This window comes from Zea mays, chromosome 4, assembly GCF_902167145.1.
Source record: "Zea mays cultivar B73 chromosome 4, Zm-B73-REFERENCE-NAM-5.0, whole genome shotgun sequence".
In the NCBI taxonomy this organism is placed as follows: domain Eukaryota; kingdom Viridiplantae; phylum Streptophyta; class Magnoliopsida; order Poales; family Poaceae; genus Zea; species Zea mays.
In genome coordinates, this window is record NC_050099.1 from 69,774,224 (window position 1) to 69,789,806 (window position 15,583).

Here is a 15,583-nt window from a genome sequence, read left to right on the forward strand (position 1 = left end):
ACCAGTTGTATGCAAAGTTGAGCAAGTGTGAGTTCTGGATCAGTGAAGTCCTGTTCTTGGGTCACATAATCAACAAAGAAGGATTGGCTGTGGATCCGAAGAAAGTGGCAGATATTCTGAACTGGAAAGCGCCAACGGATGCTCGAGGAATCAAGAGCTTCATTGGAATGGCCGGATATTATCGGCGATTCATTGAAGGGTTTTCGAAGATTGCGAAGCCAATGACAGCGTTGCTAGGCAACAAGGTTGAGTTCAAGTGGACCCAGAAATGCCAAGAGGCCTTTGAAGCGCTGAAAGAGAAGTTGACTACAGCGCCTGTCCTAGTCTTGCCTGATGTGCACAAGCCCTTCTCGGTGTATTGCGATGCTTGTTACACAGGTTTGGGATGTGTGTTGATGCAAGAGGGAAGAGTTGTGGCTTACTCGTCCCGACAGCTGAAGGTTCATGAGAAGAATTACCCAATCCATGATCTAGAGTTGGCAGCAGTGGTTCACGCACTGAAGACATGGAGGCACTATCTGTATGGACAGAAATGCGATGTTTACACAGACCATAAGAGTCTGAAGTATATATTCACTCAGTCAGAGCTGAACATGAGGCAACGAAGATGGTTAGAATTGATCAAAGACTATGAGTTGGAGATTCATTACCATCCAGGCAAAGCAAACGTAGTGGCAGATGCTTTGAGCAGAAAGAGTCAAGTCAATCTGATGGTCGCTCGCCCGATGCCTTATGAGTTGGCCAAGGAGTTTGACAGGTTGAGTCTCGGATTTCTGAACAATTCGCGAGGAGTCACAGTTGAATTGGAACCTACCTTGGAGCGCGAAATCAAAGAAGCGCAGAAAAATGATGAGAAGATCAGTGAGATTCGGCGATTGATTCTAGATGGCAGAGGCAAAGATTTTCGAGAAGATGCTGGAGGTGTGGTATGGTTCAAAGACCGCTTGTGTGTTCCCAATGTCCAGTCTATTCGGGAGTTGATTCTTAAGGAAGCTCATGAGACAGCTTATTCGATTCACCCTGGCAGTGAGAAGATGTACCAGGATCTAAAGAAGAAATTCTGGTGGTACGGAATGAAAAGAGAAATCGCAGAGCATGTGGCTATGTGCGATAGTTGTCGAAGAATTAAGGCAGAACACCAGAGGCCAGCTGGATTGTTGCAACCGTTGCAGATCCCTCAGTGGAAATGGGATGAAATTGGTATGGATTTCATAGTCGGATTGCCTCGCACTCGAGCCGGCTACGATTCCATTTGGGTAGTAGTGGACCGTTTGACCAAGTCAGCCCACTTCATACCTGTCAAGACCAACTACAACAGTGCAGTATTGGCAGAATTGTATATGTCTCGGATCGTTTGTCTTCATGGTGTGCCAAAGAAGATAGTGTCAGACAGAGGAACGCAGTTCACCTCTCATTTCTGGCAGCAGTTGCATGAAGCCTTGGGCACGCATCTGAATTTCAGTTCAGCTTATCATCCGCAGACAGATGGCCAGACTGAAAGAACCAATCAAATTCTCGAAGATATGTTGAGAGCCTGTGCGTTGCAAGATCAGTCCGGATGGGACAAGCGATTGCCTTATGCAGAGTTTTCCTATAACAACAGTTACCAGGCCAGTTTGAAGATGTCACCGTTTCAAGCGCTGTATGGAAGGAGTTGCAGAACTCCGTTGCAATGGGATCAGCCTGGAGAGAAGCAAGTGTTTGGGCCAGATATTTTGCTTGAAGCCGAAGAGAACATCAAGATGGTCAGAGAGAATCTGAAGATAGCTCAATCGAGGCAGCGAAGCTATGCAGACACAAGAAGAAGAGAGCTGAGTTTCGAAGTCGGAGACTTTGTCTATCTGAAAGTGTCACCGATCAGAGGAGTCAGAAGATTCGGAGTCAAAGGCAAGCTAGCACCCCGCTACATTGGTCCGTATCAGATTCTTGCAAGACGAGGAGAAGTGGCTTATCAGCTTAGTTTGCCAGAGAATTTGTCTGCTGTGCATAATGTCTTTCATGTGTCTCAGTTGAAGAAGTGCTTGCGTGTGCCGGAAGAGCAGTTGCCAGTGGAAGGTCTGGAGGTCCAGGAGGACTTGACCTATGTTGAGAAGCCAGCTCAGATCCTTGAGGTTGCAGATAGAGTCACCCGAAGGAAGACCGTCAGAATGTGCAAAGTCAGATGGAATCACCACTCTGAGGAGGAAGCAACCTGGGAGCGTGAAGATGATCTGATGGCCAAGTACCCGGAGCTCTTTGCTAGCCAGCCCTGAATCTCGAGGGCGAGATTCTTTTAAGGGGGATAGGTTTGTAACGCCCCGAATTTTGCAGTTGAATTTTTTCTTTTCTTTACTCGCCAAAATTCGGGCGTTACCTTTTCCTTTTCTTTTTCCCCTCGCTAAACCTTGACCTTTTCCAAAGTTCTAGCGGGATTCGGTTTGGAATTCCCGTACGTATAAAAACCCTAGATGCTTTATGTTGCTTGATGCACCATGCCGAACCTTGCATTTCTTTTGATTGCTTTGAAAGCGCAATTGCATTCATGTAGAAAGATCGGATTTCGAAAATGTGGAGAAGATCTTTTCTTTCTTTTTTCTCCCTCTCTTTTTCTCTCCTCTTCTTCTCTCTTTCCCGCGCCGTGGGCCGACCCCGGCCGGCCCAGCCGCCCCCTGGCGCCCCCCCCCCCCCTTGGGCCCAATAGGCCCAGCCGCCCCCCACCCCCCCCCTCTTTTTCCCCAAATCCCCTCTCCCTCTCCCTCATTCTCTCCCTCTCTCCCTCCCCACCCAAGCCGCCGCCCCCACCCACCTCCCTGCCCTAGCCGTCGCCGCTGCCCCGACCCCGGCTGCGCGCCCTCGCCGTCGGCCACCCCCCCCCCCCCCGCCGGTAAGCCCCCTCCCCTCCCCCTTCTCCCTCCTCTCTCCTTCCCCCTCCCCTCCTTCTCCCCTTGGCCGCTGGCCCTTGGCCGCGCCGCCCGGCCGCCCGGCCGCCCCCAGCCCCGCGCCGCTCGGCCCCCTGGCCGCGCCCGCGCCGCTCGGCCCCCTGGCCGCACCCGCCGCCCGCCCCACCCCGCCGGCTCAGCCGCTCGGCTGCCCCGCGCCCCTGCGCGCCCTGCGGCTCGGCCGCCCCGCCCCCTGCTCGGCCGGCTCGGCCGCCCCCTGCGCCGCCCACCCTCCCCAGCCCGACCCCCCCCCCCCCCCGCGCGCCCGCCTGGCCGCCGGTTCAACCGGCCGGCTCAGCGGCTCAGCCGCCCGGCCAGCCCCGCCCGCGCCCGCGCCCCGCCTAGGGCCGGTTCAACCGCCCTAGGGCCGGTTCAACCGCCCCCCCCCCCCTTCTGTTTTTTTTTTTTTTATTTTTTTTATTTAATTTTATTTACTTTCTGTGATCATAATTACTGTATTTTAAGTAGGCTAATCACTGTTCATGCTATGGGAAAATAGGAAGTTTAATTTAAAATTCCGTTATGTTATTGATTCACGTAGTTAATTGTTTACCCTGTGCAATGTTGATCAACTAAAAGTGATTAGGTTTCCATCATATATATAAATATATATAACAGAATTATGTTGTTAAAAACCAATTGTGTCATTAGTGCATAAGATTTAACCCCCCCGCGAGACCTTTCCCGTTTCTTTCTAGCCATAACAAATGCGTTATCGAACGTCATACTTGATGCATATTCGCTTTATTTGTTATCTTATATGGTGTACTGTTCTTTTGTATTAAATATGTGGATGTATGTATGTGTGTTTGCGCTCGCATAGAGAACGATCCGGTCGAAGAGCCCGAGGAATTCGCAGGAGAAGCCCCTGAGCAGCAGTCGTTTGGTGGAGGCAAGTGTCCTTTGACCTATCTATGTCCTATTCATTCTTTAATTCACCTCCCGCATTACACATTTATACCTAAGGATTGACTAGCTTTTGTTATCCATGTCCTTGTTTACCTATTTGGGTCGGATTATTACTACTTAGTCTGATGCTATTGCTCAACTCTAATCAATGAACATGATGTGATTATCTATGATACGCTGTTTTCCCTTCTCTTATTATGATGTTGTACTTGTGGTATTCAAGGGGGCTCGAGCGGTTTCTCGAGTGCCTCTCCGTAAGGACCTGTTCTATGGATGACCGCCCGGGAAAACAGTGCAACCATGAGGGTGGAATGGGGTGCCCTTAGCTGAATAATTAGAGGATCCGGGGTGTAGTTCACTTAGCCGTCGTGCCGTCAATGGGGCTCGGTGTATGCGGCTCGCTCTGCCAAGGTTGATTTGTCCCTTGGGGAGGAGTGCGGTGCATTTAGGAAACCTAACGGGTGGCTACAGCCCCGGGGAATCTTTGTAAAGGCTTCGTAGTGAATCCCTGGCCATTCACCTCGGGAGTGAATAAGGGTCTTGCAAGCCCGGGCCAGAGAGGGAATCACGGCTTGTGGGTAAAGTGCACAACCTCTGCAGAGTGTTATGAAACTGATATATCAGCCGTGCTCGCGGTTATGAGCGGCCAAGGGAGCTCCAGTGATTAGTGATACTTGATCAGAGATACTTTGGTACAGGTGACAATGAGATTGATGGTTCTGATTACGATTATGGTATTGGTAAGTGGTATTCTTTCCGTTTGGAAAGGATACATTGGGCTAATAACTTGGGTTAATGTTAAAACCTGGCTTTCTACTAGTAAATAATAATCTGACCAACTAAAAGCAACTGCTTGACTTATCCCCACATAAAGCTAGTCCACCACAGCCAAACAGGATACTTGCTGAGTATGTTGATGTGTACTCACCCTTGCTCTACACACCAAACCCCCCCCAGGTTGTCAGCATTGCAACCACTGCTCAGGAGAAGATGAAGCTGTGGAAGGAGACTTCCAGGAGTTCCAAGATTACGACGAGTTCTAGGTGTGGGTTAGCGGCAAACCCCCAGTCGGCTGCCTGTGAAGGCCGCGTTATCTACGTTTCTTTTCCGCACTTTGATTTATTGTAAGAACTATATGGACGTCTCAGACGTATGATGTAATCGACTATTTCCCTTATTAATACTATTTTGAGCACTGTGTGATGATGTCCATATTATGTAACTGCTGTGTACGTGAATAACTGATCCTGGCACGTACATGGTTCGCATTCGGTTTGCCTTCTAAAACCGGGTGTGACAGATTTGATCTCTTGTTTGTGTCTTGTATTGAATGTTATAGCTCTTGTATGAGGTGTGAAGGCTGAAAACTTGGATGCAATGAATGGTGGGTGGTTGGGGGTATTTATAGCCCCAACCACCAAAGGAGCCGTTGGTGGAGGCTGCTGTCGTATGGCGCACCGGACAGTCCAGTGCGCCACCGGACACTGTCCGGTGCGCCAGCCACGTCACCCGGCCGTTGGGTTCTGACCGTTGGAGCTTCTGACAGTTGGGCCACCGGACAGTCCGGTGGTGCACCGGACAGTCACTGTTCACTGTCCGGTGCGCCTTCTGGCTCTGCTCTGACTTCTGCGCGCACTGTAGCGCATTAACTGCTCGTTGCAGACGACCGTTGGCGCTGTGTAGCTGTTACTCCGCTGGCGCACCGGACAGTCCGGTGCTACACCGGACAGTCCAGTGAATTAAAGCGGAGCGGCTCCCAGAATTCCCAAAGGTGGCAAGTTCAGACTGGAATTCCCTGGTGCACCGGACACTGTCCGGTGCGCCAGACCAGGGCACACTTCGGTTGTCTTTTGCTCTCTTTGTTTGAACCCTTTCTTGGTCTTTTTATTGGTTTGTTGTGAACCTTTGGCACATGTAAAACTTATATTCTAGAGCAAACTAGTTAGTCCAATTTATTTGTGTTGGGCAATTCAACCACCAAAATCAATTAGGAAAATGTGTAAGCCTATTTCCCTTTCAATCTCTCCCTTTTTGGTGATTGATGCAAACACAAACCAAAGCAAATATAAAAGTGCAAAATTTGAACTAGTTTGCATAATGTAAGTGCAAAGGTTGCTTGGAATGAAACCAATAATTATTTCTTCTAGATATGCATGGATGGCTTTCTTCTAATTTAAAATTTTGGACCATACTTGCACCACTTGTTTTGTTTTGCAATGTTTTGGAAATTCTTTTTCAAAAATCTTTTGCAAATAGTCAAAGGTATATGAATAAGATTTTGAGAAGCATTTTCAAGATTTGAAATTTTCTCCCCCTGTTTCAAATGCTTTTCCTTTGACTAAACAAAACTCCCCCTTAATGAAATTCTCCTCTTAGTGTTCAAGAGGGTTTTAGATATTAATTTTGAAGAGGGTATACCATTTTGAAATTATATCAACAATAAGATACCAATTGAAAAATCTTCTCTTAACACAAACTTGAAAGACTACATTTTTTGAAATTGGTGGTGGTGCGGTCCTTTTGCTTTGGGCTAATACTTTCTCCCCCTTTGGCATGAATCACCAAAAATGGATACTTGTGAGTGAAATATAAGCCCTTCACTTTCTCTCCCTTTGGCAAATAATATATAAGTGAAGATTATACCAAGTTGGAGAGCAGTGTGGAGCGACGGCGAAGGATGAATAATTCGATGGAGTGGAGTGGAAGCCTTTGTCTTCGCCGAAGACTCCAATTCCCTTTCAATCTATGACTTAGCATGAAATGCACTTGAAACCACATTAGTCATAGCACATGAAAAAGATATGATCAAAGGTATATAAATGAGCTATGTGTGCAAAATATCAATCAAAATTCCTAAAATCAAGAATATTTAGATCATGCCTAAGTTTGGTAAAAGTTTGCTCATCTAATGGCTTGGTAAAGATATCGGCTAATTGTTCTTTGGTGTTAACATATGCAATTTCGATATCCCCCTTTTGTTGGTGATCCCTTAAAAAATGATATCGAATGGCTATGTGTTTAGTGCGGTTATGCTCAACGGGATTATCCGCCATGCGGATTGCACTCTCATTATCACATAGAAGAGGAACTTTGGTTAATTTGTAACCATAGTCCCTGAGGGTTTGCCTCATCAAAGCAATTGCGCGCAACAATGGCCTGCGGCAATATACTCGGCTTCGGCGGTAGAAAGAGCCACAGAATTTTGCTTCTTTGAAGCCCAAGACACCAGAGATCTTCCCAAGAACTGGCAAGTCCCTGATGTGCTTTTTCTATTAATTTTACACCCTGCCCAATCAGCATCGGAATACCCAATTAAATCAAAAGTGGATCCCCTGGGATACCAAAGGCCAAACTTAGGAGTATAAACTAAATATCTCAAGATTCGTTTTACGGCCCTAAGGTGAACTTCCTTAGGATCGGCTTGGAATCTTGCACACATGCATATGGAAAGCATAATATTTGGTCGAGATGCACATAAGTAGAGTAAAGAACCTATCATCGGCCGGTATACCTTTTGATATACGGATTTACCTCCCGTGTCGAGGTCGAGATGCCCATTGGTTCACATGGGTGTCTTGATGGGCTTGGCATCCTTCATCCCAAACTTTGTGAGTATGTCTTGAATGTACTTCGTTTAGCTAATGAAGGTGCCCTCTTGGAGTTGCTTCACTTGAAATCCTAAGAAATACTTCAACTCCCCCATCATAGACATCTCGAATTTTTGAGTCATGATCCTACTAAACTCTTCACATGTAGATTCGTTAGTAGACCCAAATATGATATCATCAACATAAATTTGGCATACAAACAAATCATTTGCAAGTGTTTTAGTAAAGAGAGTAGGATCGGCTTTTCCAACTTTGAAGCCATTAGCGATAAGAAAATCTCTTAGGCACTCATACCATGCTCTTGGGGCTTGCTTGAGCCCATAAAGCGCCTTAGAGAGTTTATAGACATGGTTAGGGTACTCACTATCTTCAAAGCCGAGAGGTTGCTCAACATAGACCTCTTCCTTGATTGGTCCATTGAGGAAGGCACTTTTCACGTCCATTTGGTAAAGCTTAAAGCCATGGTAAGTAGCATAGGCAAGTAAAATGTGAATTGACTCAAGCCTAGCTACGGGTGCATAGGTTTCACCGAAATCCAAACCTTCGACTTGTGAATATCCCTTGGCCACAAGTCGGGCTTTGTTCCTTGTCACCACACCATGCTCATCTTGTTTGTTGCGGAAGACCCACTTGGTTCCTACAACATTTTGGTTAGGACGTGGAACAAGATGCCATACCTCATTCCTCGTGAAGTTATTGAGCTCCTCTTGCATCGCCAGCACCCAATCCGAATCTTGAAGTGCTTCCTCTATCCTGTGTGGCTCAATAGAGGAAACAAAAGAGTAATGTTCACAAAAATGAGCAACACGAGATCGAGTGGTTACCCCCTTATGAATGTCGCCGAGGATGGTGTTCACGGGGTGATCTCGTTGGATTGCTTGGTGGACTCTTGGGTGTGGCGGTCTTGGTCCCTCATCATCTTCCTTGTCTTGATTATTAGCATCTCCCCCTTGATCATTGTCCTCCTATTGAGGTGGCTCTTCTTGATCTTCATCATCATTATCTTGAGCTTGATCCTCATCTTGAGTTGGTGGAGATGCTTGCATTGAGGAAGATGGTTGATCTCATGCATGTGGAGGCTCTTCGGATTCCTTAGGACACACATCCCCAATGGACATGTTCCTTAGCGCGACGCATGGAGCCTCTTCATCATCTAGCTCATCAAGATCAACTTGCTCTACTTGAGAGCCGTTAGTCTCATCAAACACAATGTCACAAGAAACTTCAACTAGTCCAGAGGACTTGTTAAAGACTCTATATGCCCTTGTGTTTGAATCATAACTAACTAAAAAGCCTTCTATAGCCTTAGGAGCAAATTTAGATTTTCTACCTGTCGGGTACCATAATTAGGGGTACCCCCAACACTCCTAAACACGGCTGGTAACCATCATCAGCACAAACCACAAAGACTAATGGGCGCGGTTCAGGTCAAGGCTTCATCTATCCGAGGGACGCGATCTCGCCTCGCCCGAGCCCAGCTTCGGGCGGGAACTATAGTCTCGGACAAAGTTATGTCTCACCCGAGGGCCTCTTCAGGCAATGGGCGCACCCTTATCACGCCCGAGGCCCAGCTCGGGCAGGCTTCGTCGAGAAGCAACCTTGGCCAAATCGCCTCTCCAACCGACCGTATCGCAGGCGCATTCAATGCAAGGATCGTCTGACACCTTATCCTGACACGCGTGCCTCAGTCGGCAAGGTCGAAGTGACCGCAGTCATTTTGCCCTTTCACTGACCGACCTGACAGGAAAACAGCGCCGCTCGCTCCGCTCCGACTGCTGTGCCACCCACCAGGATGAGGCTGACAACAGCCAAGTTCAGCCTCAGGCGCAACAGGAAGCTCCGCCTCGCCCGACCCCAGGGCTCGGCCTCAACCTCGGCCTCGGAAGGTGGTCTCCGCCTCGCCTGACCTCAGGGCTCAGCCTCGGGAGGAGTCTTCGCCTCGCCCGTCCTTGGGCTCGGACCGACCGCGCCATGGGGGATACATCATTACCCTACCCCTAGCTAGCTCAGGCTACGGGGAACAAGACCGGCGTCCCATCTGGCTCGCCCCGGTAACGAGTAATGATGACTCCCCGCGTGCGTTCATGACGATGGCGGTTCTCAGCCCCCTACGGAAGCAGGGAGACGTCAGCAAGATCCCAGCAGCCCCGACAGCTGTGCTTCTACAGGGCTCAAGCGCTCCTCCGACGGCCACGTTACCGCGTACACAGGGCTCTAGCACCCCTCCGACAGCGACGTAGGCATGTACACAGGGCTCAGGCACCTCTCTGTCGGGCACGTTAGCGCATAGCTACACCCCCATTGTACACCTGGACCCTCTCCTTGCATCTATAAAAGGAAGGTCCAGGGCCTCCATGCGGGAGGGTCGCGCGGGATAACAGGCTGACGAGCAGGCTCACTCTCTCTCCCTCGCGAACGCTTGTAACCCCTACTACGAGCGCATCCCCCTGGCGCAGGATAACACGAGCCGCGTTTTCCCCCCTTGTGTTCCATCTCGCGCCAACCCATCTGGGCTGGGACATGCAGCGACAAATTTACTCGTCGATCTAGGGACCCCCCGGGGTCGAAACGTCGACAGTTGGCGCGCCAGGTAGGGGCCTGCTGCGTGTTGACGAACAACTTCCCGTTGAGTTCCAGATGGGTAGTCTCCAGCAACCTCTTCAGCCCGGGACGGTGCTCCGCTTCGGGAGTCTCGAGTTCATGTCCCTCGACGGCAGCTACGACATGGTACTCCTCCCCCCGCAGCGCGACAGCAACCACGACGACCGTCAGCTCGCCCGGCGGCGGCGAACTCGACGATGTCTTCCCCTAGTGGCGGAAGAGCAGCATCCGGGTTTGTCCTGCCGTCCTCCTCACCGCAGGAGGAGGAGACGGGGCAACCGTGGCCATGCAGGAGGCGGCGCCTCGTCGGCTGTCGAGCGAGTCGACGACACCGACACCCCAGCGGGGGACATGTCGAGCGTTGTCCTCGCGCCTGAGACAACGACGGATGTCGTTTCCTCGCAACGTGCCAACCCCAAGCGGACAGATGATGCCAGCACACTCGCGAAGGGCTTGCTGGGCGTTAGCCTTGTACCTGAGATAACGGTGCAGTCCGTCCCCGACGCGACTTCGTCACCGTCCATTGATCAAGAGGTACCGTCCATTTTCCACCCTGTGCCTTTTAGATTCAGCTTCGATCCACCAAGCGACCCCGCTTCGGTGAGCGCTTTCGTAAAGGCATACCCTAACCTTCCGGGGTACCATATGTGGTCATCTTGGGATCGACTGACGGCCGTCTCAACCTACGGACCCCCGGGTCCCGAGGAAGAAGACGAGCCCGACTCTGGTTGGGATTTCTCCGGGCTCCGCGCTCCTAGTGCCATGCGAGACTTCATGACCGCATGTGACTATTGCCTCTCCGATTGCTCCGATGATGGACACAGCCTTGACGATGAGGGTTGTGGCCCAAGTCGCGAATGTTTCCACGTCGATCTAGGGGGTCACGACGAAGGCAACCACCTCGGTATGCCGGAGGATGACGATCCCCCTGGGCCTGCTTCTCGCATTGACATCCTGCGGGAGCTAGCTGTGGTCCCAGTCCCTGCGGGGGGTCAGGACACACAGCTCGAGCAAATCCGCGAGATGCAGGCCAAGCTCGACGAGGAAGCAGGGCAACTTGTGCAGCTCCGGCAAAACATCGAGCAGGAGTGGGCAGGCCGAGCACTCGCCGGAGAAGCACGTCATCATGCCTGGGACGTCCAGCGCCGTATCATTGACGATGCCAGGGCAAGGCTGCCTCCGGCCTCCAGCGGGGTCGGCCAGAATCTGGCTGCAGCGGCGATACTACTCCGAGTGATGCCGAAGCCATCCACCACCGAGGGGCGGTGTATCCAGGGAGAACTCAAGAATCTCCTGGAGGATGTCGCGGTCCGACGGGCCGAAAGCTCTGCCTCCCGAAGGCAAGGGTGCCCCCCGGAGCATCGCGCAACGACCTCCCGACTCATGCGGGAGGCCTCGGTCCACACCGGGCACACGCGGGACGCGGCGCCTGCAGCCCCGGGTCGCCTCGGCAACGAGCACCACCACCGCGACCGTCGAGCCCGACTTGACGAGAAGGTGCGCCAAGGCTACCACCCCAGGCGTGGGGGACGCTACGACAGCGAGGAGGATCGGAGCCCCTCGCCCGAACCACCAGGTTCGCAAGCCTTCAGCTGGGCCATACGACGGGCGCCGTTCCCGACCCGGTTTCGGGCCCCGACTACCATCACCAAGTACTCGGAGGAAACAAGGCCGGAGTTGTGGTTCGCGGACTACCGGCTGGCCTGCCAGCTGGGAGGAACGAACGATGACAACCTCATCATCTGCAACCTCCCCCTGTTCCTCTCCGATGTCGCCCGGGCCTGGCTGGAGCATCTGCCTCCTGCGTAGATCTCCAACTGGGCGACCTAGTCAAGGCTTTCGCTGGGAACTTCCAGGGCACGTACGTGCGCCCTGGGAACTCCTGGGATCTCCGAAGCTGCCGCCAGCAGCCAGGGGAATCCCTGCGAGAGTACATCTGGCGGTTTTCGAAGCAGCACACCGAGCTGCCCAACATCACCGACTCGGATGTCATCGGGGCGTCCCTTGCTGGCACCACTTGCCGTGACTTGGTGAGCAAACTGGGCTGCAAGACTCCCACCAAGGCGAGCGAGTTGATGGACATCGCCACCAAGTTCGCCTCTGGTCAGGAGGCGGTCGAAGCCATCTTCCGGAAGGACAAGCAGCCTCAGGGGCGCTAGCAGGAAGAAGTCCCCGAGGCGTCCGCCCAGCGGGGCACGAAGAAGAAGGCGAAAAAGAAGTCGCAAGCGAAGCGCGACGCCGCCGACGCAGATCTTGTCGCTGCTGTCGAACACAAGAACCCTCGGAAGCCTCCCGAAGGGGCCAACCTGTTCGACAAGATGCTCAAGGAGTCGTTCCCCTATCACCAGGGTCCCGTCAAGCACACCCTTGAGGAATGCGTCATGCTTCGGCGCTACTTCCATAAGGCCAAGGTGGCAAAGGCCAAGACAACGACAAGAAGGAGGGCGACAAGGCAGAGGAGTTCCCCGAGGTCCACGGCTGTTTCATGATCTATGGTGGGCAAGTGGCGAACACCTCGGCTCGGCACCTCAAGCAGGAGCGCCGGAAGGTCTGCTCGGTAAAGGTGGCGGCGACAGTCTACCTAGACTGGTCCGACAAGCCCATCACCTTTGACCAAGGCGACCACCCTGACTGCGTGCCGAGCCCAGGAAAATACCCACTCGTCGTCGACCCCATCATCGGCAACACCAGGCTCACCAAGGTCCTCATGGATGGAGGCAGCAGCCTCAACATCATCTATGCTGAGACCCTCAGGCTCTTGGAAATCGATCTGTCCACGATCCAGGCCGGTGCGGCGCCCTTTCACGGGATCATCCCCGGGAAGCACGTCCTGCCCCTTAGACAACTCGATCTGCCCGTCTGCTTTGGAACTCCCTCCAACTTCCAAAAGGAAACCCTCATGTTCGAGGTGGTCGGGTTCCGAGGAACCTACCACGCGGTGCTGGGGAGACCGTGCTACGCCAAGTTCATGGTCGTCCCCAACTACACCTACCTCAAGCTCAAGATGCTAGGCCCCAACGGGGTCATCACCGTCGGATCCACGTACCGACACGCGTACGAATGCGACGTGGAGTGCGTGGGGTACGCTGAGGCCCTCGCCGAGTCCGAGGCCCTCATCGCCGACCTAGAGTGCCTCTCCAAGGAGGTGCCTGATGCGAAGCGCCACGCCGGCCGAGGCGGTTAAGACCGTCGCCCTCGACCCCAGCAACGACGCCTACAAGCAAGTCCGGATCGGCTCCGAGCTCGACCCCAAATAGGAAGCAGTGCTCGTCGACTTTTTCCGCGCAAATGCCGAAGTTTTTGCGTGGAGTCCCTCGGACATGCCCGGCATACCGAGGGATGTCGCCGAGCACTCACTGGATATCCGTGCCGGTGCCCGACCCGTGAAGCAGCCTCTGCGCCGCTTTGACGAAGAAAGGCGCAGAGCCATAGGCGAGGAGATCCACAAGCTGATGGCTGCAGGGTTCATCAAAGAGGTATTCCATCCCGAATGGCTAGCTAACCCTGTGCTTGTAAAAAAGAAAGGTGGGAAGTGGAGGATGTGCGTGGATTACACTGGTCTAAACAAGGCATGTCCGAAGGTTCCCTACCCTCTGCCTCGCATCGATCAAATTGTGGATTCCACTGCTGGGTGCGAAACCCTGTCATTCCTCGACGCCTATTTAGGTTATCACCAAATCAAGATGAAAGAGTCCGACCAGCTCACGACTTCTTTCATCACACCTTTTGGCATGTACTGTTATACTACTATGCCATTTGGCTTGAGGAATGCAGGTGCAACATACCAAAGGTGCATGAACCACGTGTTCGGAGAGCACATCGGCCGAACGGTCGAGGCTTACGTCGATGACATCGTAGTCAAGATGAGGAAAGCCTCTGATCTCCTCTTCGACCTTGAAACGACATTCAAGTGTCCGAGAGTGAAAGGCGTGAAACTCAATCCCGAGAAGTGTGTCTTCGGAGTCCCCCGAGGCATGCTCCTGGGGTTCATCGTCTCCGAGCGGGGCATCGAGGCCAACCCGGAGAAAATCGCGGCCATCACAACCATGGGGCCTATCAAAGATTTGAAAAGAGTACAGAGGGTCATGGGATGCCTTGCGGCTCTGAGCCGCTTCATCTCGCGCCTCGGCGAGAAAGGATTACCCCTGTACCGCCTTTTAAGGAAGTCCGAGCGCTTCACTTGGACCCCTGAGGCCGAGGAAGCCCTCGGAAACTTAAAGGCGCTCCTTACAAATGCGCCCATCTTGGTGCCCCCCGCTGCGGGAGAAGCCCTCTTGATCTACGTAGCCGCAACCACTCAGGTGGTCAGCGCCGCGATCGTAGTCGAGAGACGAGAAGAAGGGCATGCACTGCTCGTCCAGAGGCCGGTCTACTTCATCAGTGAAGTGCTATCCGAGACCAAGATCCGTTACCCGCAAATTCAGAAGCTACTGTACGCAGTAATTCTGACGCGGCAAAAGTTGCGACACTACTTCGAGTCTCATACGGTGACTGTGGTGTCATCCTTCCCCCTGGGGGAGATCATCTAGTACCGAGAGGCCTCGGGTAGGATAGCAAAGTGGGCGGTGGAGATCATGGGTGAGACAATCTCGTTCGCTCCTCAGAAAGCCATAAAGTCCCAAGTCTTGGCGGACTTCGTTGCTTAATGGGTCGACACCCAATTGCCAACAGCTCCGATCCAACCCGAGCTTTGGACCATGTACTTCGATGGGTCGCTGATGAAAACAGGAGTCGGTGCGAGCCTGCTCTTCATCTCACCCCTCAGGAAACATCTCCGCTACGTGCTGCGCCTCCATTTTCCGGCGTCAAACAACGTGGCCGAGTACGAGGCTCTGGTTAATGGGTTGCACATCGCCATCGAGCTAGGGGTTCAGCGCCTCGACGCTCGTGGCGACTCGCAGCTTGTCATCGACCAGGTCATGAAGAACTCCCACTGCCGCGACCGGAAGATGGAGGCCTACTGCGATGAAGTTCGACGCCTGGAAGACAAGTTCTACGGGCTAGAGCTCAACCACGTCGCTCGACAGTACAACGAGACTGCGGATGAGCTAGCAAAAATAGCCTCGGGGCGGACAACGGTTCCCCCCGACGTCTTCTCTAGAGACATACATCAACCCTCCGTCAAGATCGATGACACGCCCGAGCCCGAGGAGGCCTCGGCCCAGCCCGAGGTACCCTCGGCCGCCGAAGGTGAGGCCCTGCGTGTCGAGGGAGAGCGGAATGGGGTTGCACCGAATCGAAACTGGCAGACCCCGTACCTGCAATATCTCCACCGAGGAGAGCTACCCCTCGACAAGGCCGAGGCTCGGCGACTGGCACGGTGCGCCAAGTCGTTCGTCTTACTGGGGGATGAAAAGGAGCTCTACCACCGCAGCCCCTCGGGCATTCTCCAACGGTGCATATCCATCGCCGAAGGACAGGAGCTATTGCAAGAAATACACTCGGGGGCTTGTGGTCACCATGCAGCACCTCGAGCCCTCGTGGGAAACGCCTTCCGACAAGGCTTCTACTGGCCGACCGCGGTGGTCGACGCCACTAGGATTGTAC